Raw genomic sequence first — 26903 nt, forward strand, 5'->3', positions numbered from 1 at the left:
TAGCATACTATAGTAATAACAGCTATAGGCAATACACTTTGAAAAATGCTAAAAATAGGTGACGCTTGAAGGAAAATGGGATGGTTACAAAACCTCTAAACATCTCAATCAAAATGGCTGTAAATTACCATGGTGGTTTTAACATTTGTCCATATAGTCTTCCTCCAGAATGAGGAGGATAATTACCATTCTCTTAAGTCTGGACTAGACTTAACTTATCACATACAGAACATGGAAAGATGATGAGTGTAACTTTACAATGGGAAACCAAAAAGAAACTACCTTTACCAAGTGATCAAAGTTAATGTCACCAGTAATTAATCGTAGTAACATTGTGTCCTTCCTAATAAAATGCAATGAAAGGCTATTTCATTCATCCCTGTGGTATCACCCATGAGATTCATAATTTCAGTCTAATTATAGGAAAGTATCAGATAACTCCAAATAGGAGATTATTATACAAAATAAGCAAGCAGTGCTTTTCTACCAAAGTTAAAAAGTAGGAAGCAACAAAGAGATATTGTTCAGTGCAGTATGGGATACTGAATTGGATGCTTGAATAGATAAAGGGAATTATTGGGAAATTCATGTAAATTTTGCAGTTTAATTAGAAGCAGTAGATGAATTAATGAATTTTCACTTAGATAACTGTATAAGATTATGTGAATTGTTGATGTTAGAGGAAGCAAGGGGAAGGGCATAAAGTGATTATTTGAACTATTTTTGTCACTGTAACATAAATCTAAAATTGTTTCAAAATATATAGTCATAAAAGTAGTTTATATCTTTTGCCTATGCACAATATAATATCTACGTTTTGGAGATTGGAATCTATGCCATTCTCCCTGTTGGTTATTTTACTCTGTCTTAGACCTTTTCCAAACTTAGAGCAGTGATTAAAGCCTAGGACTGTAGAGTTACAGAAATGCCCTGCTGTGTAATCATGCACATCTAATTTCTCCAAAACTCTGAAAATAACAATTATAGTAGTAATAGTATCAAACTCACAGGGCTGTTCTCAGAAAACAGTGAGATGATACTTATAAAGCAACTAGCTCTGGGCCTGATGCATAGAAATCACTGACTAAATTTTAGCTGTTATCACTCTTGTTACAACTATTTTCATATTACTTTCCTGTTATTAGGGTTTAGTAATGAAACCCCTTAAACACATAGGACATTTGTGCTTATTTAGGTGACAGTGAAGTGTGGGTGTTAGTGAAATAAAGAAATCAGGAAATGGGAATGCAATGATTATTTTTAGTCCTAATAAATTGTAGAATAATTTACCTTTGGAGTCTGTATTAAGAAAGTGAAGTATGTGGATAAAAGTTGTGATAGAGGCGCAGTCCTGCCTCTGGTGATTAGTGTCCACACTAATAAAGGAGAGTAAAGGGATTAAAAGGGATTAACCCTCAAGGAACTAACACACTCTGTATAAACTAATCTGCAGAAAAATGAACTACTGATTTTGGCTTTTGTTTCTTGAGACAGGGTCTATTGTTCAAGCTTACCCAAAACTCATGGTCCTCCTGCCTGAGCTTCCTGAGTACTAGAATAACAGGCATGCACCATCAAACCTGGCCAACTACTTATTATACTTATTATTGAACCTTTTCAATTGAAAGGAAAAGATGATTTGAGCAATTAAATTGTAACTGTTTTACGAAGCATTTTGGTGGGGGGAGAGGCATTGGAAGATGTTTTCACAGATGCTTTAGAAAGCCATCATCCTGGATCTTGAGTTCAGACTACATATAAATATTTAATACATTAAATAAATTTAACACATGCTACCCTGAGGTTTCTTGCACAGTAGAGTTACAGAGAAATAGATTGCTATTTGGTAGTAAAGATGGAGAAGCCAGGAGGACCAGGCTTTAGACTGGATATGAGATGTCCCCTTACTAGAGGCGAGGCTTACAAAAGAAATGTGTCACATATATAACCCTCCTTGGTAATTTGGAATTATGAAATTCCAAATTGCCACACTTCAGTAGTGGATTTGCACTGATTTTGAATTACAAACAACATTAATTCTAGTGACCAGAATCACTGAAGAGTCATGATATATTTTATCTGCAGTATCTCATTGAATTTTGACAACCTGGTTTAGCATTATTATCTCTATATGAATATACAGAAAGTGAAACTTTGAGAAGAACACAATGTGGTATAATCTGCTGATATCTGTCTTTCCTCTTTTCCTTCTAATCAAACCCCTAATTAATTAACTTCTTATTAAAAAGGTAGTGTACACAGACAAAAAAAAATTTCCTTCCCTGAATTCACTGTCTTTGTAGGTAGAAGCAACAATGTCATTCAGTTCTACCCAGTAAGACATAAGCAAACATTGTTTGGAGAGACTTCTGGGACAACTTTCAAAAAAGAAAAATGATAGGTCTACCATATTTCCCTCAGTCTCCCTGTCTCAAATATGGATGCAATGCCTGGGATCCAGTAGCCATCTTGTAATTGTGAGAATAAAAGCCACATAATAAGGATAAAGGAGATGTGAAAGAAAAGAATCTTCATTTCTTGATAGCACTGGACTATCTACTCTCATTCCTCTTATTGAATTAAAAAAATAAGCAACTTGTATGTTTAAGTCTTTATGCTTATAGCCTTATACCAACTTGCCAAAATCAGATAGCTTGTTAATGAGGAAGCCAAGATTTGACATAAGATCTGTTTCATTCTATGTTTACCTATGACACCCCACACCGAGTCCATCTGTCTTCTGTGCTTTGTTGTCTTGTCTGTTATTTCATTCACACTAGAGGCCAGAGGAGCCCAGCCAACCCACAGAGACCTGGAAATTATCAAATCATTGTTTAAACCCACAAGATTTTGATGTAGTTTTTTATGTGCTCATGGTTATCTGAAACATTAACCTAAGGAGAAGTAGACTCCACTAGGGCAAGGACCCGGCAACAATATGCTTGGCAGCACTGAATATTTTAACGATTTTTACAAAATCCTCCAAGCTTGCAGCAGAGATCGTCTCTGATGTCACCCCCACCAGAATAAAATGAAAAACAACAACCACAACAAAACTGTATGTGGACTCTGAGTCCAAAGATCAGTGTTGTCACCAGGACCAGTGGAAAATTAAATTGGGGAATTGCAGTTCCTCACCCAGGACATAGGGTCTGTTATAAAGAATACCTGTTTAAAAAAACATTGGATATGCTGTGTAATGCTTAGATTATTATTATTTAAGAGTCTAATGTGGTTAGCTGGGATCTTATTTTGAGGGGAAATTCAGATGATAGGCAATTCTTGTGAGATACTATTTGTTCAAAAGTTTTAAAAACAACAAAAAAAAATTTAAATTCAAAAATAAGGACAAGTTCACTTTCTTGATGGAGCTACTAAGCAGTCTCCCTGATTTTGATTGTTATGTTTGCTTGCTTTCTCACTCTCTTTTGATCTATTTAATGTATCTTAAGTTACTGAAGTTTCATTCTGTTAAGGAGATGTTAGAAACTCTCGTTATTACACAGCATGCATTGATCTTAAAATAATGATTTGCATGTACAGCTCCTGATTAATATGGTAATAGATCGTTAAATGGGAAAATGAAGAATTTTCCATAAGCATCCAAAGAAAGTGGTTGCTGGAATAAGTTTCTTTTCTGAGAATCAGTGTCTTTGGGCTCCAGATTTTTTTCTATGTCATCAATTTGGTATTAGAGGAAAATATAAGCATTTGGAACGTAATATTTCTTCCAACCTGAACAAATCATATAAGTGAGAATGATATCCAGTTTTAGACTCATCATTAGTGCAAAGCCCACTGAACAGAAATGCTTATGATAGGATTTTTCATGGTGAAGGTCTTGGAAAACAGTCAGCTCCCTCCGTTAACAAGACACAGACAGCACTGTGGTTCTGATGACTGACTACGGGCAAAAATAGATGACAGAACAATGACCGAGCAGAGAGAACTGAGACAGGGACAATGGTAAGAGAACTGAGATAGGGAGAATGACAGTAGTGGAGCAATGTGAATGCACTAAGTGCACACAGACAGAGGAAGTCTTCACCATAGTGGGGGCCATAATCATACTTTTAAAAAATCACAGTCAGTAAAAATACTGCTAGCTGTATCTATTTTGTAGAAAATAAATATTAAAAAGAGGAATGTATAACCCAAGTTACAGTCTTATTCATAGCTTTTTAAAAAGTGCTTTTTAAAAAAATTGCATTAGGTAACACATTCACAGGGCTCAGAACTGAACAGGTATTGGAAAAATTATTATAAGACCAAGTGGTTCTCCTTGTTTTAAAACACTTTATTACACTTCTCTAATAGTGGGTAATAACTATATTGAACATTTTGAAGAAATTATACTTTTCTTCTTGCAGCATTGGCCTTGTAAGAATCTATGAGGTTAAAAAAATAGTTCTGTCTTATTCACTAATTATTCTTAAGAATGTTGTGTTATTAAGGAAGGTATGCTCACCATCAAGACAAACAAGCACCAGAAGGAAAAAGATGTGACGATTTTTACAGTACTGCAGAAAAATGACCAATTTTAAAACTGAATGGTTAGATATGGAAAGGAATCTTTACAACAGATCTTTTTCTTTTAAATATTAGCAAGACTTGAACTCAGATCTCCCAGTAATCAAATGCTTTTAGACAAAACCTTTGAAATACTAGTTCTCATCGAATATATAAAGTACCTTGTTGTATAGATAAAACCATTTTGGTAGAAAATTTTTCTGGTGAAATTCACTTTGGGCTAACAACCCATGAAATGCAATACTAAAAGTCTCATTTTGTACTTTAAGAAGTTGACGTATTTTTACTTCTTTCTGTAGATATATGTTATTTACTAATAAAGTCTTGGCAAAATATAGGTACTAAAGAATTTGCTATGAAAAGTCTTCCTCCCACTTTGTTCCCTGGCTCCCTTGGAGGTAAAAAAAATGATAGAATTGTCGTGAATATCTTTTCATAATACCCATCAATATTCAAGTCCATAAGCACTATGGCCTATTGCTCTCACCACTTTTTTCAAAGATAGCATAAATAATCATGATTTTGTCTTGCAGTTGTCATGTAAAAGCATATTATAGAAATTCCCCCATGTTGGTACATAAAGACTTTGTTATTTTTATTACAGCTTTCTAAATTGCAAAATACACGATATATAGATGAGATTAACATGTAAATATGCGGCACCAAGAATAACAATAATAGAAGCACTCACCAACCAGGTTAAGAAATAGTATATTACTAGGGTTTTAACTCCCCCCTAGTCATGCTCTATAGTGGCATCTGCTTCTTTCCTGAATCCCTCAAAGCAATCATTATCCTAACTTTGTTAGTTGTTCCTTTTACTTAGAGATTTACTACTACATATGTATTTGTAAGGACTGTATCATTAGTTTTGGAAGCTGGAGTGGCAAGCCCAGAATTAACTTTGTAAGAAAAGTTGCATCTTATCGCTGTGAGATGGAGACTCGCAGGAGCACAAAGCCTCTTAAAGTGGGGCTGAAGAGTTACCAATAACTGGCAGATATTTGATCCAAGGAAGTGAGATGATGTCTTAAGTCTGAGCCCTCAGAGTACTCAAAGGACACCGCATGAGGTGAAGTGAGTGGTTCAGCTTGCCTCCAGCTTCTCTGCATTGGAAAGGATACCAGGGACTTCACTGCCTCTCTGCCAAAAAAAAGGACAAGTCACTGTCAGCGGTACTTGGTGCTTATGTAGAGGACTCTGCCTTCCCCAGATTCTTACTGGGAGATCCCAGTCATTTGCCTGTCTGTTATTCAGTTTTCCAAAGTTCATGACCTTTGCCTCATACCCCACTTTCCTCATTCTTTCATATCTTTAATAAATTCCTTTACAGTATTTTATTCAGTATTTGTCTGATAGCAAAGTTAAAAGGAAGCATTTAAGAGAGAGGATTTACCAAGAAGGAAGCAAAACTATTCCAAAAGAAATAGTAATGATGGACTTATCAATATAAATTACTAAAAATTACCATACATAAAATTTTATAAAGTTGGTAAAATCAAGTTAAAATTGAAGACAAACATACCCAAACTGTATTAAAAAGTATTTTACCCCCACTGTATCCATTTTAATTTTTCTGTCTTTGCCTTACTCTTATTATAAAAGATCATAACTTATTTGAATGCCTATATCAGGATCATGGGATTAAGACAAGTTGATTTGGTGAGATTATGAGAGCGTTATAAAGAGATTTGACAGGTTTTTTTTGTCTTATCTGTAAATTTCTTCTGAAGCATACTTAAAATACCATCATTTCTAATTGTGTATGTGTAGGAGGTAACACTTGAGGATATCTCCCTAGCCAATGTCTCTGTCTCTCCTCCAAAAACTGTTCCCATAACCCCTTTGCTATGTGTATATGTGTGCACTTTCTTGTCAGCTGTTTAATCTAGAGGAAGTATTACTTAAAATCCTTTGGTTAGCAGAAATATGAGAATATAAACCCACTTCACAGTTCCTAAAATTATGCATTCTCAGTTAAAAGTTAAATAAATACAAGATAGTTTCTGAATTTCTGTAAGAATTCATATGACCTCACCTGTGTCATATGTCCTTTCCTGTTCAATAATTATGTCAGCTAAAGAGTATGACCTAGTCTACTCCTTGACACTTTTTGTGGAAGACTGAAAAATGATAGAGGGCTAGGGGCATGGCTCCAGTGATAGAGCATTTACTTAGCATGAGTGAGGCCTTGGGTTCAATCCACAGTACTAAAAAATGAAAGATAGAATATAGGAATCATGATTAGAAGGTTGTCATTACCTAAAATGATGATAAATAGTTAGAAACTTTGCTTCTGATTAGAAAGCTGGAACAATAATATACTGAAGTATAAGAAAAGAATTTACAAAATGGAGTGATCAATAGTGTTAAAGAGAAAAAAAGGGAAATCATTTGGTTATTTTTAAATGTACAGCTTCAGTAGTTTGAAGCAAGCCTGAAATAACTGTAGCATGCAAATAATAAGAGGAGAGAGAGTGTGTGTGGTGCATTTATAAAGCAAACACCACAAGTTTGCCCTATAATTTTGTACATTTGGCAATGACAGAAAGCAGCAAAAGAACTATGACCTCTTTATAAAGTACTTCTCAGCTTGTAAACATTAACATGCTGCTGGATTTTAATGTGCTTTAAAATCCACAGTAAAATTCTTAAAGACTTATCACATTGAAGAAAAGCTGCACTATAACACCATCCATGTTGAGGAGTTGGTAAAATGCTGATCCAATTCGTACTCACTGTTTTAATAGACAACCAAGAGATCTCACAAATAAAATGTCAGGGAAAATTGGATGACTTAAGTAATTAGGTTTGTTGAGTACCTTCAAGTGTGTTAGGTCCTTTCTTACATTTAAAGTTAAGTCAGAGTTAAAAAGGGGTTTAAGATTGCTGTTAGGAATTAACTGTGGCACAGAGGAGAAAATCCATGTTCTAATAGGCAACTTTGTATTAGTTAAGAGTCTTTGATTGTAAACATCAGAAATGGGCGCTGTCTTACTTAAGTAAAAGTATACTTGTTAGAAGGATAATGAGGTGATGTACAGACTCAAAGGGAAGCTGAATTAACTTCTGGAAACACAAGAACTAGGGCAGCTTTGAGGAACTGAGCAGCAGAAGCTCAGGCACCATCTTTTCTGAGTCCTGCTTGTGGTAAGTCTTCCACACAGCCCTTTGTCTCTTAATGCTATTTGAGATTTTTAATTTTCAAGAGAGAAAATTGAATTGACTAAGTCTGGATTGGGTGTAGCTCTCTATCTCAGGAATACTGTCTCATGACCTAATGTAATCACAGAGATTTAGAATAATTGTGAAGTGTGTAATTGTTATATTCTGTCTCTACTATTTGGGCTGGCAACTCTTATTTTATTTTTCAAATTGCTTGAGCACTGTGTTTTATTCATCTTTGTATATGACCTTTCTCAAAGCTTGCAATGTGATTCAAAAATAATGTTTAATGAGAATTTACTATTCCCAATTTCAGCAGTAAATGATTTTAATATGTTGTCTCATTGAGATAGTTATTATTTCCTTTTTACAGGAAAGAAAACTGAGCCATACAAAATATAACTTTCTCAATTTCACAGCTACAATATCATAAAGATAGGATTTTAACTGAGCTCTTTGTTGCTGAGATATGCTCTTATTACACTGTACCTGCTTCAATAAATAGTTATTAAACAACCTCTTACTTTAAAAAGTAGTAATCTGGCTTTCTTTTTTTCAAAGCCTAAATGTTGTTGATTGGAAGGTTGTCTGAGAGCTGCTCACTTAGCACATCTAAGCAAAACTGATCTTTGATCTTCTTTATACAGATGCACCTCTGTGGTGATGGATGAAAGGTTCATGTTTCTATATTAGTGCACCATATTTTATTCCTTCCATCTACTAAGGATGCTGCTCTTATAATTGTCCTTATTTCTTCTCTTCTCCATAATCATTTTTCTTTCTTTCCTGATCATAAGCAAGTACATATACACATACAGAAAACAGCTCTGAACTCTATTTCTCCTCCAGCTACCAATGCATTTCTCTGATCCTCTTTATAGCAACATTCCTAGAAAGAGTAACCCATGCTTCCTGTATCAAAGTACCTCCAATGGTTACTTCTTAAATGCTTTCTCACTCTTCTAAGCCTGCCTTAGTCAAGGTCATCTATGACCTTTCCTCCCTGAAGACTCAGTAGTCAATTCAAGGTCCTCATTTCTAAGCAACTTTGAACAATATTTCCTCTTCAACACATCTTCTTCACTTGGCTCCCAAGACTTCATACTTTCCTTGCTCCTCCTACATTATAGGCTGTTGGTTTTTAGTCTCTATATCAATTTTTCATCTCCATGACCTCTTAATGATAGAGGAATCCAAGAATTAGTCCTTGGAATTTTCATCTTGTTTTACTATAATGATATTTTTTAGCCATCTTGTATGTTTTACCACCTTATTTCATCTCTGTGCTGGGAATTACATACATTTTAATCTCCACTGTAAGCCTCTCCCCCAAGTCCACACTCTCATACTCAACTTCCTGCTTTTCATCACCACCTGAATAACCATATATGTGCATCTACCACATCCATGACAAATTCGGTTAAAATAAAATATCAAATTTATATTGATATTCCCTCAACAAATTGATTGATCCTTTGGTTGATCTTGACTTTGGTGAGAAATAAATACAGATGGCCCTGGAGGCTCATTACTTTCAGCTTTTGGAAGTTCAGCAGACAGCTAGCTCAGTTCAACTACACCCAATACACGGCCTTTGCCTGGTGTTGTCATTCCCAGCATACAAAGGCTGTTCCCAATGTCCTTCATTTGCATACCATTGTCTTCAGCATACACAATCCTACCATTATTTATGACCAGAAAATTCCTCCACGCATTTCTTGTTGCTTAGAAAAACTATACATTCCCCAACCTCATGCATGTGTGTGTGGGTATAAAGATACATAGTACAACATATTGGAGATGTGTGTGTGTGTGTGTAAAGTGTAACCCATTGTAGGGTATACCCTTTCTCCCAGATTTTGGTGCATAATGACATCCATACTTGACCTGTGCTGTGGAATAATGAGAGTTCAAGGGCTGCCAGGTGCTTTACTAATAATCTGCTTATAACATAATCCCTCATAAACTCTATGCTGTGACACTGGTGATGTGTATCCATTAACCCCTTGAATGTGAGACTCATTCATCTGACTCAGTTTCCTCTGGAAATCTGTCAGCAAATTGTATCAGTTCTGCCTTCAACATGTATCTAGAATATGACCATTTTTCATGAGTTCCTTTCCTACCATCTGATCTGGGATGCCATTATCTCTCAACTACATGATTTATGTTCCTAAATGGTTTCTCTAGTTTCACCACCCTTTCCTATACAGTCTATTTATAATGTACCAGCTATAATGAAATCAAAAAGAAATCATGACACCCCTCTCTCAAAATCTCCAAAGGCTCCCATCTTCCTCAGAGTAAAAGCCAAAGTTCTGACAGAGTGGTTTGCAGAACCTGACTTGATCCCTACCACTCTCAGTTCTGGGGCCTCATTTCTTACCACATAAATCCTCATTTCCTGTATTAGTTTCCTAGTATGATCATCACAAATACCACAGGCTAGATGACTTGAACAGCAGGAATTTATTTTCTCATAGTTCTGTAGGCTACTAATCTGAAGTCAAAGTTTTTCCAAGATCCCTTTGAGGCTATGCTCTTTGTCTTGATTGCCATCATCTTTGTATGACTTCACATTGTCTGGCCTCTGAATGTGCCCATGTCTATATTTCCTTTTTTTGTAAAGTCAGCAGTAATGTAGGATTAAGACCAACCCAAATGACACCATTTTTATTTAATTGCCTCTTTAAAACATTATCTCCAAATATGGTGGTATTTTGAGGTGTTGGGGACAAGGATGTTAACAAACAGATTTGGGAAGGGACACAATTCAGCCTAAACTTTCACTCTGCCCAGGCCAACTGGCCTTTATGCAGGTACCAAAACCTACTTGCCTGAGGGCCCCTGAAGGCCAGGACTGGATGTTTCTATCTGCATGTACATTATTTCACACAGATATTTCCATGATTTGATTCCTCACATTTATAATTGTGCCATCTTCTTAGTAAGGACTTGTTTATTCAGTATGTATAAAGTTGTACCGGCTGAGCTCAGCACCTCTGACACACTCTCATCCCTTTCCTTATATAACACTGTTTTGTTTATTTTTTTGTCCCCCCAATAAGAATATAAACTTCATAAAGTGCTTTTAAAACTGAATTGCAACCATCTGTAATAGTTCCTAGCATATAGTCAGCATTCGGTAAATAGCTGTTGAAAATTTATTTTCACTAATGTCTGAATTAATTGGTGTCTGAATATGACCTAGAACTGCAAAAAACTACTCAACTCCAAATCCAATTAGAAAGAAGTTATTAATAAAAAAAAGCCCAAGTCCAATTTCACATAGAAATACAACAGCATTAATAAATAACAAACATATTCAATGGCAAATTAATAGCATAAAATAGAATGATAAAGGGTAACTTCAGTTACAGTTTCTCTTTTCAGATCAATTTCCTATAAGTAAGCATAAATTCACTTCATTATTTTCTAACCTAAACAAAGACTTTTCCCTTAAAATGGACAAACAACTACTTTAAAAAGTGATACTGAGAATAGTCCAGCACTGTTGCCCAAGCACCTGAGGAGGTGTGCAAATCCCACACCAAGTCTCTGAGGTGCCTCCTACTTGAACTGTGGAGTAGGGGCTGCCAGAACAGACATATCCCAGAGTTGTGCCAAAGGCAAGCCCTGAAGAACATCTCCTGTTGAGTTTTGCTTCTGCATTATTCTTGCTGGAAGCAGTGAGTAGTTGTTAATACATTAGAAATTCTAGAGACTACAAAGAGAAGGAAGAGCAGGAGCACCACTCAGTAAATACGTTAATGTGCCCTAGAGATGGACGGAAGTGCCTGGAGGGAATACGAGTATTCACCAAACAAAGCTAATATTATCACATTTCATATTTTGCCTGGCTCAACTATGTGAGCCACATAAAAATGTGTTTGTCTGTGGCATTCCCCTGCTCCACTGACTTTAATTAAACTTGCTTTGTGCTTAGGAAATTAGCAAACTCTGCAGTCGAGGGGAGAAAAACATGGGTTATTAGCATGGGTAGAGTTTTCCTTTTAACTCATACAGCTCAGACACTTTGTCATATTCAGTGACTCTGGTAGCTACAGCATGGTGCCAAAATCCATTAGCAGAGTCTGCTCACCATGCCTGTGGAATTGAATTGCCACCTAACTCTGCTGCACATGATTGATAGCATCAAAGAAGAAGGTCACTGGATTTTGGCCTTTGTGAGGGATCTGTCACTCAGTAAAATGGCCCCATGGAAATGAGCAGAAAAGGAAGAATCCTCTTGTTGGACCAAGAGAAGCCATGGCTTGGGGTTTTCTGGCCTTACCAATTGACAATACTCTATTTCATATGAGAAGTATTGGCTGGTGTTAGAGGTCTGAGCTCATAGCAAACTACCTTTCTCTTTCTACAGAGAAATAATGTTATCTGCTGAATTAAACCTCTGGTGGCAAAATTCAGAATTTCAGCTAAGAGGTAAGGGAATTCTGGAACTGAAAAGGAAACACAATCCTTCCTTACAGTTACTGGAGGATGATTTCACTTGCATTTAAGGGAAAAACACAAAGCTGGCTAAAAGAAAAACTGATTAAGGCACATAACAAAATTGATTCTAAAACAGAAATCTCTGACTTCAGAAGCCTTCATTCTGTCTGAGGACAAAAAATGACATAGCGGCAAATAATTACCAGATTTAGGTCAAAAACTTGGCTCCAGAGTCCAACAGACTTTCTGTCCCAGAGAGCCAATCAAGAAGACTAGCAGTGTGAAAATATGACAGGAGCTTTATTTAGTGTATTCCCCAATTTTGGTATGAATAGTATAAAAAAATGGTACCCTTTAAAGCCCAATTAAACTCTGGAAAGAGACAGATGTGCACCTCTTAGTTGGGTATGAAGTGCAGCTCCCCAAGGATGGTATTTATGGACTTAGACACACCCATGAGGAGTGAATGCAAACTGATGTTCTGATCAAGAGGAGAGGTGATCTTCCAGCTACTCCCATTCCTTAAAAGAGCTGCTCTCTATTCTTCAACTGTCCTTTGAGTAGAACATCTAAATCTACTTTAAGCCACAATCTAATTATTACTTCCTCAAAATGGTATTCTTTGACCACTGAGTTGAGAATAAAATCCCACATTGTTTCTTTATATATCATCCAGTATTTCCCCCTTTTGTTTTTTCCCTTGTGGTCTTTTCTTCAATTACTATTGTGGGTTTTCATTACCTCATATGGGCAAAAACCTGCTTATTTAGTTTACTGCTGTATTCCTTGCATCTATCATAGTGTTTTATCATGATGAGTGAATAGTGTTTGTTGAATAAGTAAATGAGTAGATTAAAATGTAATGATAAGAAAAATTAAGCTCTTAAAGAGGACACACAGATATTCAAAACAATATTAGAATTTTCCCCTAAGAGTAAGTTCTGATAAGAAGAAAGTAGTATCTCTTTGGCTGGGAGCATGGCTTAAGTAGTAGAGCATCTGCCTAGCATGCATGAGACCCAGAGTTCAAACCCCAGTACAATCAAAAATAAAAAGCAGTATCTCTAAGCATGGACGACAAGGACCATACAGTCAATGGCCAGAGTTACTATAACTTTACCTATAGCAATGTCTGCAGGCCATTTGCTTTAGCACCAAGTCTACTTATTCATCTCTAAGCTAGTGTTGTTATAAAAAATCATGTTGGGCATGTTGAAGTAACATGCCATGTACTGCATCCATAATTATTCAGATGCTTCCTTAAGGTGATCATTGGCTCTAATCTCTCAAATGGGTTGAAGTCTGGATGATTAGCCCATAAAGACTAGTCTGAGTCATAAAAGGTGCATAGAAGTCTGCAAAGGGAGAGTGAAGTTGCAAAACAAGTGCCCTTCTCTCTGGTTGTCTGAAGCCAATATCTAAGGGGCCTGTTGCCAGGGTGAAGAGCCAGGTATGCCATGGCTGATAGGGAAATCCATCACTGAAAATGGTTAAAGCTGACACCACAATAGAGAGTGTTTTGAAGAAGTAAGGACGTCGAAAGTTTGACCATAAAACCTTGAAACGATGAAAAGAAAAGAAAGCCTGAATCCAAAGTCAGATATGTGACAAAGAAGTATAGAGTAATAATCCATCAGAAAGGCAGTCAAAAGGCAATCAACTTTTAAAGCATTTCTGTGCTGCAGGGACATTTTCTAATATCCAGGTCTCAAGGTGTCATTGTTAAAATGATAGGCATCCTGTCCCATGCTGCCTGAGGTTGACCCAGTCTTTATTCACAAGGGTGCCAAACCTGCATATGAACTGCCAGAACTGGGGCAATCCCAAGACTAAATATTAGAATTGAGAACTAACAAAAATGAGAAATTCAACACCCAAGTTTAACTATTTTAAATTGGTTTTGAGGCTATGGTCACCACATCCAGTTTTGTGCTCTTAAAAAAAAGATTTGTAATTGTATAAAGTAGGGTTGGATACTACTGGTGAGAATATAAAGATGTAAGATTACATTAAAATTTGTGCCACAACTCCGTTAAGTAATATACTTTCTTTTCATATGTCTTTTGTGAACTAAGTTGATGAATATCTGCAAATAAGCTATTCAATATTTGCCAGTAAAAATCTGGTCAGTGGACTTCCCAAGAATCTCATGTGTCTACTGAACTTTGGCATTCATGCACTTTGTTGGAAGGAATCATATTCCTCTATTTGGATAATTTAGAATAATTAGCAAAAGTATATGTAATTAAATATGTGATACATGTATGAAGTGAAATACAGCCTTCTTAGATGAATGGACTGCCATTGTTTGCTTTCATTTTTTTAAAGCTACAATTCATATCCTTCATTTGGAGATCTACATTTAAAAATGAAAAAAAAAGTTCAGTGTAAGAAAAGTGGACCTAGGAGTAGCTGGTTCTACTACTCTTATCATCAGTTCACCATTTTATCCAATGAGAAAGAATGCAGCATTGAGAACACCTAAGCACCATCAAGGAAACTGCCATGGACCAGTATGAGTCTCAAATAAGACAACAGAGTACATGTCAAACCTGTGCTCAACTCCTGGTGCAACCATTTGATGAATCATAATTGTCATTCAATCCTTTCACGGTGTATCAAATATGTGTTTAGCCATTTCTACTTCTGAGTACTTTAGTAGGTACTAGAGGAACAGGCAAAGAAGATATAGTCTCAGATAGAAATAAGGATCAGATTGAACCTGGAATAAATATTATCCTTGTCATACCATTGCAAAGAATTTCTTGCATTATATCATTGCCCCAAGACTTTATGGAAGGCCTGATGTGATGGCACAGTTTATTGGCAGGGGAAATCTCAAAACAGCAAAGCATTCAGGTTGCAATATGGGTATTATTGTCCAATTGTAGTCTGATTTACAGTGAGACTCAGGAACAAAAGGAAAGCAAGGAAAGATTTAGAAATTTTGGGAACAACAAAAGACAAAGTTTGTAAGGGAACAACATAGTGACAACTTCTTAAAATTATATACAAAGATGAAAAGGAACCAAGTGCTTAATTCATATTTTCATTTCTTGAGAAAAAAGGTCTGATGGCATCATAGAAATCTACAAGAGTGCTCTTCCTATCACATACTCAGAGGCCTTTCAGGGAAGAATTGTTCCAGGTAAGGGCTATAGTGTACCCTCAATGAGCTTACTACCCAGAGCCACTTCAGGGATCATCTCCTGTTTACAGATAAAGGGCTCCAGGATGGCGGAAGCCAAAGTTCAAATGGGCCTGGCATCATTCTTGCCAGTGGCAGATCTTTGATGGCATGCACAGTGATGATTTGGCACATGCACAGAATATGGGTTATGAGGTCATGGTGATTGCCACTGAGATTTCACAGGAAGGCGTGGGATGCTGAGGAGAAGTTTGCCACAGTGTCAAAGACCCTGAAAAGGACCCTTTTTGGATGATGTCCATGGGAAAAGAGTTTTGGTAGGGACCAAATGTACATCATTCATAGGCTTGGTCTTTTAATGGAGCTACAGAATTCTTGCATATTACATCAGTATTTCTGGAGAAAGATGTTAATTGTCTCAACTACTGAATCAAAAAACACATGTTAGTGAGCTGAATTAAAAAGCAAGACCTGAAGTATTTTTGCCTACAAGAGATGCATCTCACTAACAAAAATGAATCTAGGCTTAGAGTAAAATGGTAGAAAACATTTTCCAAGCAAGTAGACCCTGAGAAAAGGCAGGAGTAGCTATACTTATATCTGATAAAGTAAACTTCAAACATTCCTTATTCAGAAGTAAAAATGAGGTCACTGTATGCAAATAAAAGGAATAATACATCAACAGAAAATGAAGATTGTTTACTTATATGCACTTAATGTCACTGCACATAAGTTCATTAAACAAGCTGTACTGGACTTGAAAGCAAAGATATAACCCAACATGATGATATTGGAAGAGCTCAATACTCCACCATCACCAATATAAGAGTCTTACAGACAAAAAATTAACAAAGTAACCTCAGAAATAAATGATACCATAGAACAAATGGACTTAACAGACATCTACAGAGCATTTCATCCAGCAGCAGCACAATACACATTATTCTCAGCAGGCCATGGAACTTTCTACAAAATAGATCATATTTTTACACAAAGCAAATTTTAAAAAATATAAAAAAATTGAAATAACTCCCTGAATCCTGTCAGAACACAATGGAATAAAACTAGAATTAACATAACAAAAGTACAGAAAATATTTAAACACGTGGAGAATGAACAACATATTGTTGAATAACCAGTGGGTCATTGAAGAAATAAGAGGGAAAAATTTATTAGGATCTAATGAAAATGGAGAACAAAACATACCAGAACCTAGCAGTGCAGAGAGGAAAGTTTATAGTTATGAGTGCCTATTTAAAAACACAGAGAGATCTCAAACAAATTACCTAATGCTGCATCTCAAACTCCTAAAAAAAATAAGAACAAGCTAAACCCAAAATTAGCAGAAGGGAAGAAAGAATAACAATAAGGGCCAAAATCAATGAAATAGAGAGCAAAAAGAAAAAGATAAGCTCTATAAAGAACCAAGGAAAGATGGGTATATCTGAAAGGTATTCTTTCTTCCTTTCTAAACAAACACCAAAAATAATCATTTAGTCAAAAAGACAATTCAGAGAAGTTTAGTTCCTGAGGGTATAGAAAGGATTTGTAAACATGTATAATGTTAGTCAATGTGCTAAAGTTCATCAAAGTCTGAAGTGTTTTATTGGAGAAACAAATTATACTCTAGCATTTAAAAGACATATGGATGCTGAAGAGATAATTATTCTTTAGCAATCACTGATTATATGTTCAGATGTGTTGAGAGCTACCAATTGGCCCTTCATGTCTGTAGGTTTCACATCTGTGAATTTTTCAAACCACAGATCAAAAAATTTTTTTTTCAGGCTGGGCATGGTGGCTCATATCTGCAACCCAAGCTACTTGGAGGACACAGATCAGCAGGACCATGGTTGAAGGCCAGCCTGGGCAAAAATGTTAATGAGATACCAACATAACCAATAAGCCAGTCATGCGGGTATATGCCTGTGGTCCCAGCTACATGTGAGACCGTAGGTAGGAGAATCATGATCTGAGACTGGCTCAAGCAAAAATGCAACACATTACCTAAAGCATAACTAAAGAAGAAAGGTGTGGGAATATGGCTCAAATGCCTAGCAAATGGGAGGCCCTGAGTTCAAACAGCCTAAAGTTCTTCTCATATTCTATTTATTTTGGATTTAGTGGAGTTCATACATATAACCCATAATATCAATATATTAAAAGCTTGTTAGAATGTTGTTTATATTTATTATTATTTTAGCCTACATTTATCATAGAAATTCATGGGTTTTACTTGGCACTTCCATACATGGAACTTTGATCATGTTCACTCTCCCTTCTTAACCTCCTGACCCCACGCCCAATCTCAATAGTCCCTTTTCTACTTTTACATATTGTTATTGTTAGTTGTAGTAGTATAAAGTTTCCACATATGAGAGAAAACACATGATACTTGTTTTTTCTATGTCTGTTTTATTTTACTTAACATGATGTCTTCTAGGTTTTTCTTTTAATGTATCTGTACTGAACATGTACAGACTTTTATTCATCATTATTCCCTAAATAATATTCTGCAAAAATATATAGTACAACAATAATATAGCATAACTTTGCATTTGCATTACCTTAGGTGATATGGGAAATCCAGAGATGATTTAAAATGTAAGGGAGCTCTGCATAAGGTTTAACATGTACTCTGCCATTTTATATCAGGGATTTGAGTTTCTATGGATTTTGTTATCTGTCAAGATCTGGGAAATAATTCTCTGTGTATGTCAAGGGATGACTCTGTGTGTGTGCATATATTTACAGAGATGTGCATATATGCATACACATATTTATATATATATGTGTGTAAATAAATATATATATACACATTCTCATTGACTCCTCATATGATAAAAACCATTATCTATGCTTAAAAGATGAAGTTTATGCTCAAAGAAATAAACTAATGTCCAAGATCATATAGCTAGGTATGTATTAAAGATCAGATTTTATCTAAGGCTGATGGAATGGCTCAAGTGATAGACACCTGTCTGGCAAGCATGAGGTCCTTAGTTCAAACCCAGGTACCTCCAAAAAATCAATTAATAAAAAGCAAAAGATTTTGTGTCTTGTCTAGCCTCTACAACTTTCATGTTCTTAGCTATTAGACTAAACAGAATCTCTTCAAGGAAAAATATATTCAAGTGAGGCATTCCATGTCTGCAAAGGCTCTGATGAGTCTTATGCTTTACATTGATATAGGAGGCAAAACCATTTACCTGCATCATCATGTGACTTATGCAACAAATGTTGAGTAGGTACCAGGTTTCCTACAGTTAGAAATTGCCCAGGTAGCATTTGCTTGAACTGCTGCAAATTCTTAAAACAATGGCATTCTCCATGCATGTCCCCAGCAATTCCACTTCTAGGAATTCATTTTGCAGAAAAATTCGCAAATATACTTAAAGTTATGCAGAGGAATCTTCATCAAAGCATTGTTTATAAGGAAAAATGCAACAAAGACCCTTCAATGGGAAATGATTGAAACCATTCTTTATTCAATAACTATTCTTCATGTGCCAAGGCATTGTTTGAGCACTAAGAATATATGAATGAAAAGAGCTTACTTTCTATAAGTGATGGCAAATTCCTATAATGGCAAATAATAGACCTATTAGAGGAGGTCAAGCTGTCCATACTGGTGGACTGAAAACTACGTGTAGTGAAAAAAAGAACACAGGCAAAGAATAATTTTTATAATGTCCTACCTGTGACATGCAGTGTACATGTTTATGTTATATATGTAGGTGTGAATGTGTCTACTTAAGGTCTACTAAAGTTGGGGGTTCTATCTATCTGGGATAAACTATACTTTTATGTGTTAAATCTTAATGAGTTGGAAAATTTACTGCACCAAGAAGAGAAAACTTTCACAGGACTTCACAAACTATTTTATTTTGAATGCAGAGAGCAAAAAGTAGGTAAGTATTACAAACTCTACTTTCAGGCCTCTTTTAATAGGTAGGAATAATTTTTAATCATTTCACTGCCCCTAGGTCTTAAATTTGGTACTCACCCCTTGATGATAAGTAACAGGGTGGTGTCTAAAGCTTATAACTCAATTCAAGTCACCTGGGGAATTGACTGTATCTTACCCACCCAGACAATATGTTGAATTTCCCAAGGTTTAAAGTAGGTGGTCTTTGATAAAATTTAGTCACACTCCTGCCTAATGAAGTCCATTAAAATTTTGGCTTGTTTTTACTTTATATTCAAACAGGGTAAATTTCTTCCCAACCTATAGTGAGACATAAGTATCAAAAAAGAATTACAAAGCAGATTTCCTAAAACAAAACAATAAACCCAAACCAAAAACAGACAAATAAACAAACAAACAAAAATCATACTAATTTGAGTGCTTTGATCTCCTTAGATGAAATTATGCAAACAACTTAGAGGAACGCTCAGTACCAGGTTTGACTAGCATATCTTGCTTTAATATCTCTTCCTCTCATCATTGTCACAAAGAAGGAAATGTAGTGTGGCTATTCGGCAATAAGAAAGGGTTGGGAAGGGTGCTGGTGACTCATACCTATAATCCTAACTACTCAAGAGGCAGAGACCAGGAAGACTGAGGGTCGAAGCAGTCCAGGCAAATAGTTCTAGAGACCCTATCTTGAAAAAACCCTTCACAAAAAAGGGCTGGTGGAGTGGCTCAAGCTGAAGGCCCTGAGTTCAAGCCCCAGTACTGCAAACAAAGAAAGGGTTAGTTTCTCAGGCCACTGGGAGAATTTTTCCCAATGATTTTCACTCTGTGTTTGTGTTTATGGTAATGTTTCTAGTAGTTACTATTGAGGATGATACCTGAAGATATCAGATTTTTTTGGGAAGAAGACTTAACTTTTTTTAAATCAACTTTTCATTTTGAACAATGTCAGATTTACATAATTTTGCCAAGATAATTCACAAGTTCCTTACACCTCTCTCCTATTTTTTAACAGTTCACATTACCATAGTACATTTTTTACAACCAAGAAACCAACAACGATATATTTCTATTAACTTAACTCATACACACATTTCACAAGTTATTCCAGTAATGTCTTTTTACTTTCTATTTTGTTGTAATGATTGGAGTGGTTGTTAACTTTGTGCACCATTTTCCCAAAACATTAGATATTAACATACTAAAAGAAAAGAATCTAGCACACTTATGCAATTTATTATTATTTTTCATGATTCAACACTTGCTCAACACTTATTTAGGAAGCACCTAAGCGATGACTAAGATGCTCTGAATAATTGAAGTAAATGCTTGGAAAAGGAAATAAATTTCTTTCCTATAATTTGCTTGAAATACGTGTTTTTTTAAATTATAGATAAATTTTCACAAACATAAGTTTTACCAGTAATTATCATCAAGTAAATGCTAAAAGTTATTTAAAAAATTTTAATAACATTAAAAGAGCCATTTCTAATTCATCGTCCTGGTCCTGAATAATGCCTTTTAAATGCTTCACAAGCATGATCTCACTTAAGCTTCACAATAATTACAAACAGACAAATGGGTATTACACATACTTAAGTATGAAAACCAAGGGAACCAGTCACACAATTTGTAAAGGATAAACAGAATATAAGGAAGAATATAAGAATGTTCTTCCATATGAATCCAAAGTTTCTGTCTTTTTTTACTCTGTCATCCTGTTTCTGTTACCATATTAAACTTGACCATCCTAAGGTCAAATAACTTGACTTTACTATTTCTTGACTCAAGCTAACTGACAGGGTAGGTAAAGTAAGGCAAGAAGGCATCAGACAGTGAAATAAAAAAGGAAGACTCATTAAAAGGAAAATCATTGCACATTAATTTTGCACATTTTGCATAATCTTTAATGGCTGTTTTAAATCACAGTGTGCTCAAGACATTAGGAATATAAAGTATACTCAACTTCAGTATTCCTTCATCTGCTTGTAGCTCATACCTGCAACTGCATTCCAATATGATTTGTTCCCATTTTCATTAAATCTTGGGCTCTTAAAAAATTTTATTTCTTTCTCCTGTAGTTTCACCCATAAAATATGTTGAGAAAGCATATCTTCTCTTGAGGCCTTTTTTCTCTTTTTTTTCCCCAGGTGCTATATATTTCAAAGTGATGACCCAGCAGTGGAATAAAGATTAAGTGGAGGAAGATGCATGGAGAGGGAGGCTGTATCTGCGGTTAAAAGTATAAAGCAGGGAAAGATTTGAAGAGGAAATGGGCTCTTGGCTTATCGTATCATCCTCTCTTAGTGCGGGTGAGGGCTGGCACTTTCCAGCAGAGTTGTATTTTCATGAAACTATATTTATTCACAGGTCTTAAAGCTTAGAAAGTAAGGACTCAGCTAGAAAGTCTGAAAGTTTATTGAAATTCAGACATCTCTATAAGTTTTCTGGATTGAGTATATACCTAAGGTTGGGTGAGCACTTAGTATTTCTGAGATTGGGGCAGGAGAGTGTTAGAATATTACTTATAAAATTAGACAGAATAGATGACCTGGATACAAACTGTGCCATGTCACCAAGGAGGAAAGAGAAACCCACTAAAATAAAATTTCAATAACTAAGTAGCATTAATTGAGAATTTGTCTTCTAAATTTTGTTCCTGCAGATTGTTATTTCTTTAAAAAATGGGTGCCCAAAGAAAGATATGAGAACCTCAAGGTGTAAATAATCATAAAAGTAGGTACAACTACAGTGAATTGGGCTGAGGATATGACTCATGTGGTAGGAACACCTGCCTAGCAAACACAAGGTCCTGAGTTCAGACCCTAGTAACACTAAACACACAAACAAAAAACAAAGCAAAACAATTAAGATGAATAAAACTGCTACCTCCACTATATTGTAAGCTATTTAAAGGCAAAGAACATACTATTTTTGTGTGTATCATTAGTTTTAAACATTCAAATATGTTCTTCCTTGGTGAGTTCATTATATGTGATCTAGCGATTACAGTGAGAAAGAATAAGCTTCGTTAATTTGTATCATGACTTAGAGAAAATAATCCAAAAGTTTGACTTCAAAATATGCAGATTCTGCTAACATTTAATAGCTCTATGATATATGAAAAACAATTTGCAGTGCAGAATTGTGATGACATAAAAGAATTTAAAAAGCCTATATAAAAATATACTTTGTATGTAAAACATAAAATATTTTGTAATGAACAGTCTACCATATTGTTAAATAAACCGGTCCTTTCCTGCTTGGTTATTATATTATCCCCACCTAGAATATGGATACCATTACAGTGATTGTATAACAGTCTAAAACAGAGCTGAGGATGTGGCATTCATCCAATGTTATTCTGGGTCCCCAAAGAGATACATGTTTCAACGCAAAAACATGGCATGGAATGTACTTATAGTAAAAAGGGTAGCCTACACTTAATTTAACAGATTTAACCTGTTTGTCAAATTATACAGAATGACAGCTGGCAGCTCATTTACTTAATTGTGTATAGATATCAACTCTGTCCCCAGCCTTTGCAAGACAGGCCATTGTTTTAGGTTGAATTAGTCCAGATGCAGACTTACAGCCAAGGATTTTAGCAAGACTGGTGATTTATAAGGTAAACAATCTCACAAGACACTGGTGAAGGAGTGAAAGAAACTGAACAGAAAAGAGCAATAAGCCAAGCAAGGAATTTCTGAGGAAGTTTAAGCCTTAGTCCAATTTCATGAGGAGCATTCCCCAAGGGAATACATGTCTTTCATTGGTTCCTGACAGCAGTCTGGGGTGTGAGTGGGGGATTATGACTCAGTGAGAAGCAACATAGTTCAGCAGAGACACCCTCTTTGTTTGGTTTATTATCCACCTGCTGAGCCAAGGATCAGTTAGCCACAAGTAATGTAAGCTATCTCAAGTTTGTTTCAGCAAAAAGAAACTTATTGAACTAACATCTGACTACACCATAAAACAGTAGACAGAAATAATAGGCTGGTCACACCCAGGATTGAATACGGAAACTAAAAAGCCAAACAGAACTATTTTCTATCTCTTTCTCCACCAAGTATATCTATTTATCTCTCTCTCTCTCTCTCTCCTGAATCTTCATGAACTTTCAACCCAAAGGAAAATGTAGACTAATTCAAAGCTCTTGAGCTTGAGTCTCTTAGTTCAAGCCCTGAAAAAGGGAATCTGAGGGCATCATATAGCAATCTGTTTCCATGAGCTGTTACTAGAGAGTAGAGAGCTGTTATAATAAAACTTGGCTGGAAGATCCCATACATGTTGAACAGGGATCTCAACAGCATTTCTGCTGCATTTACACAACATGCAGTTCCCTAATGCACAGAAAGGTGTGTAGGAGGTGACAATTAAATGTTTTATTTTAAAATTTACTTTATAGATTTGGTACAAAACAAAATCATATTCAGAGTTCTGTTTGCCAATATCAAGTTTTATCCTATTATAAATAATAGGAATAGAGAGAAATGGAGGGTAAATATGGTCAATATGCTTTGTATACTTATGAAAATAAAACAATGAAACCCATTGAAATTGTTATAAGAAGTGGGGAGGGGTTGGGGGGGAGCGGGAGGGGGCGGAGTGGGTGGTAAGGGAGGGGGTGGGGGCAGGGGGGAGAAATGAACCAAGCCTTGTATGCACATATGAATAATAAAAGAAAAATGAAAAAAAAAAAAGAAGTGGGGAGGGGAGATGAGGAAGAGGAAGAATGGTGGAGGAGGTAAATCTCCATTTAAGCATATTATAAGCACATACAGAAATGTTACAATGAAACCTCCCTGTACTACTAATACATGCTAATAAAAATGTTTAAAACAAACAACCTGGAAAGATAGAAGTGCATGAAGTAGCATCCTGAGAGTTTCCTAAATAGTAAGATTGCCCTAAGTGACTGACTTTATACATAGTAACACAGTAAATTGATAGAATCTCTTAGAAAGCAATGTGATAATAAGCGTAATACCCATAAAATTATTCATGTCCATTGACCCAGTAATTCTACTTAAGAAAAACTATCAGAGTTCAAAATTCAGGGGAAATCTTTATGTACCATATGTTAATTACAGAAGTATTTACAGAAAAAAAATAGAAGTTAATCTAAATATGCTTCAGAAAGGGACTAATGAAGTAAGTCAGTGGAATATTCTCTGGTCATTAAAGTTTAGGTGAATGTTTATGTGCTCTTAAGTGAAATAGCAATTGTAATACAAACAAGGAGGATAAAAATGCATAGGGAGAAATATTACCCCAAGACACTAATCATGATTTAAAAATTTGCCCTTTTCCCTCCCTTTTCTGAATTGCTTCCATTGTGTCTATTATGACATTTATAAAAGGAAAAATAGCTTGCAAAATTGCTGAGGTATTATTGCCGCCTTTTATACTGGTCTGTGTTCTCTAGAGTTGTTTCTAACCTGTCTTCAATGGGCTACTACTTTTCTAGAAACCTATTACGTTTTTAAAGGATTTTATAAGTTAAAGACTATATCACTAAGAACTTGCTACTACTGAGAGGAAAGTAGAAAAGCCAGCTTAAGTAACTACTGTGATGAACACTTAGAAAGGTCTTAGAAAAGTGGCTTTGTTTAAAAAGAAATACTGGAGGTAGAGAGGACCAGTGAATCCTTGGAGGTGTCTGAATCTATCAAAGATAAAGCAGCAATGTAGTAGAAGGATGTAAAGCCCTCGGGATATGTCTTATGAAGCATCCGAAAATGCTACACAAGAGATAGTAATTAGCACAAGCTCAAGTAATCATCAGCCATGTAGATTTTCTTTTCTAAGTGACTATTAGCCTGATTCTCCTGCCTGTTTATAGGAGGCTAGAGTATTATAAAACTACACAGAAGAGAAAGAATTTACATCTCCCATGCTCTGATTAAGTAACAGGTGGCTTTTCTCATTGAAATTGTTTTGAGAGAATAGTGCTTGCCCCTGATAGTAGGAAAGATAAGTCAAAAAATTAATGTCAGCATTACGGGTAACAAGATGCAGTGCAACACAATAATTTCCAAAGCATTTTCAGCATAACACCTGTCCCCAAAAAGATGTTCCATTAGCACAGATATTTTAGGTGTGAAATATATCTGGCATAAGTTGCATATAGGTACTCCTTAACATCTAGTTCTTTCCTAAAAAATACCACAATAAAGAAACCTATATTATCAACATTTCTCAACAATTGTTCATGGATTTGGCTCTCAACCTCAATGAAATAACTATTGTCATTGAGTGAAAGTAGCACACTGAAAAATATAGTTTATTAAATGTTTGCATAATTTTGATAGACTTCAGACCTTGGCGCAAATCAACATATACCACATACTAGTCATAGGAATCTGAATTAGTTGAATTAGCTACTTAGATCCACCAAAAATCTTTAAATGCTTTCAGCCTACCTAAAATATAGTCATAAGCATAGCAGAATCCATTAGGGACAAACATCCCTTATGTGTGATAATTTCTTAGACTACCCTTTCACTCTCTTTTCTAGAAGGTACTAATTTTTTTATCCAAATTTTTACTCCCTTTGTCCATGATACCAAGACTCAATATTTATCTCAGTTGCCCTTGTCTCCATTACTAATTTTAATACACAGTTCAGGGATCACGGTCTAGGCACAGGGAGAAGCAGAGCAGCACAGATGTCCATATTTCTACAACACTGGCTACTGTGCAGCAGTTGGAACCTGAGCAGCACCCTTCCTCCTACAGGGCACTGCTAGAGACAGCTGCTCAGTGGAAAGGAGGGGGACTTGAGGAACCCAGCTCCGTGTCACACAGAGGTTAATGAAGGGCAACGATAGAACTCAGCGGTGGTAAATTAATAACTAATACAGACACTAGTAGTAGTACCTTACTGTGTTTTAATTTGCATTTTGCTAATGATTAATGATGTTGAACAACTATTTTGTATCATTCATAATATATCATTGTTGGTAAAATCCCGTTCAAATCTTTTGCAAGTCTCTATTTTTAATCAGTTTATTTTAGTATTATCTAATAGTAAGAGTTCCTTGTATTTTCCTTATATTTGTCTTTGTACATTTCTTTGCTGAATACATATTTTACAAATGTGCTCTACCAGTCTTTGGTCTGCCTCCTAATTTCCTTAATTATAGTTTTTGAAGAACTTATTTTTAAAATTTTAGTGTACTTTTATTTGTTTATTTTCTTGTTTATAACCTGTGCTTTCCATGTACTATTAGACAACTTTTTGCCAAACTCAAAATTACATTTCCCCCATGTTCTGTTCTAGAGGGATTACAGCTATAATGGTTACATGTAAGTCTATGATACATTTCAAGTCAATTTTTGTAGATAGTGTGAAGTAAAGGTTTTGCATAACAGAAAAATGACATTTCTCATGATAAAGGTAAAAGCAAATCCCAAGAAAAACTGCACAGGAAACAATCTACCTGCGTGGAGAAAAAAGATAGAGGGCTCAAGGAATAATAGTTTCAAAATGAAAGCAATCAAATTAGTATAGTATCTGATATGTTTGACTATGTTAAAATGAACTTTGCATCTTTGGTAAAGAATTTCTGAGAAGAATTAATGATAGGTACATAGAAATAATAAAAAGGCAATTCTTAACTCTAGAGAAATAAAAAAGATTTACAGGAAAAACTATGTAACCTTTAAGGCCAATGTAGTACAACTGTG

General features: G+C 35.5%; 1 protein-coding gene across 1 annotated transcript in view; it reads left to right on the plus strand.

The window, feature by feature from the left end:
- Positions 1-7370: 7370 nt before the first annotated feature.
- Kif2b (kinesin family member 2B) overlaps positions 7371-26903 on the plus strand; it is an 82949-nt gene continuing 63416 nt past the window's right edge. Inside the window, exon 1 of the mRNA XM_074046084.1 lies at positions 7371-7680. The gene's annotated coding sequence lies outside the window, so the exon portion shown is untranslated. The remainder of the gene's footprint in view (positions 7681-26903) is intronic.

The sequence above is a fragment of the Castor canadensis genome, chromosome 11, assembly GCF_047511655.1.
Source record: "Castor canadensis chromosome 11, mCasCan1.hap1v2, whole genome shotgun sequence".
NCBI lineage: Eukaryota > Metazoa > Chordata > Mammalia > Rodentia > Castoridae > Castor > Castor canadensis.